Source organism: Octopus bimaculoides, chromosome 5, assembly GCF_001194135.2.
Source record: "Octopus bimaculoides isolate UCB-OBI-ISO-001 chromosome 5, ASM119413v2, whole genome shotgun sequence".
NCBI classification, from domain to species: domain Eukaryota; kingdom Metazoa; phylum Mollusca; class Cephalopoda; order Octopoda; family Octopodidae; genus Octopus; species Octopus bimaculoides.
In genome coordinates this window covers 77976915-77977884 of record NC_068985.1, presented here as the reverse complement: position 1 = coordinate 77977884, position 970 = coordinate 77976915, and the positions used below count along the sequence as shown (strand labels likewise).

Sequence of the window (970 nt, the reverse complement as noted above, 5' to 3'; positions counted from 1 at the left end):
TATATATACATATATATATATATATATATATATACATATATATAGACACACATAAATATACACATACCTATATATGTACATAAGTATATAGATATATATGCATACATACATGCATGCATATACATACATACATATATATGTACATAAGTATATAGATATATATATATGCATACATGCATTCATGCATGCATGCATGTATACATACATACATGCGTACATACATACATACATACATACATACATACATACATACATTCATACATACATACATATACTCATATCTATGTAAATATATGTACTTAATGGCTGCATTCCAATTACAGAAACAGAATGATAAAAGAATAGTGGGATGACTGTAGTCCACAACAGGAACATTTAGAATATAATAAGTAACATTCTTCCTAGTATGGTTAATAAATGTAGTTAATATAGTTGTACAATCAACTGAGGAATTTATTGAAAAATAAAAACAAATCTTAATCACTAAACTGCTATTCACATTGCTATTGTTGAGTGAAACAAAAAACTGGCACAACAATGACATTGGAATTATAGCTATTCATGAACATAATTATGTAGTTTAAAGAGAAGCTTGTGATTTGCATATCTTATGAGATTTATATTTGCATCGTTAGTTGTAGAAAAATACCTTCAAACTCACGCCTATGCACACACACTTACTCATAATCATATAAACACACACACATATATATACAATACATATGTATATATATATAAAAATTATGTAAGTAAAAATGGGGAAGGCCGGTTTATGGGAACACCGTTCGGTTTCCCGTCCATAAAGGGTTTAGCTTTATGACGTATCGTCAAATCCCATAACCTGCTGGCCCAAGGGAAACCTAAGGTAATCCCATAAACCGGCCTTCCCCATTTTTAATATATAATCTTAGAGCATGCTTCTTTCAGATTTATGCTTTTTACAGACGATACATACTTTTATATATTTATA

At 29.0% G+C, this 970-nt stretch overlaps 1 protein-coding gene across 2 annotated transcripts in view; it reads right to left on the bottom strand.

Moving 5' to 3' along the window:
- The window catches only part of LOC106883247 (S-crystallin SL11-like), a 24055-nt gene that overhangs the window by 3525 nt on the left and 19560 nt on the right, over positions 1–970 (bottom strand). The window lies entirely within an intron of this gene.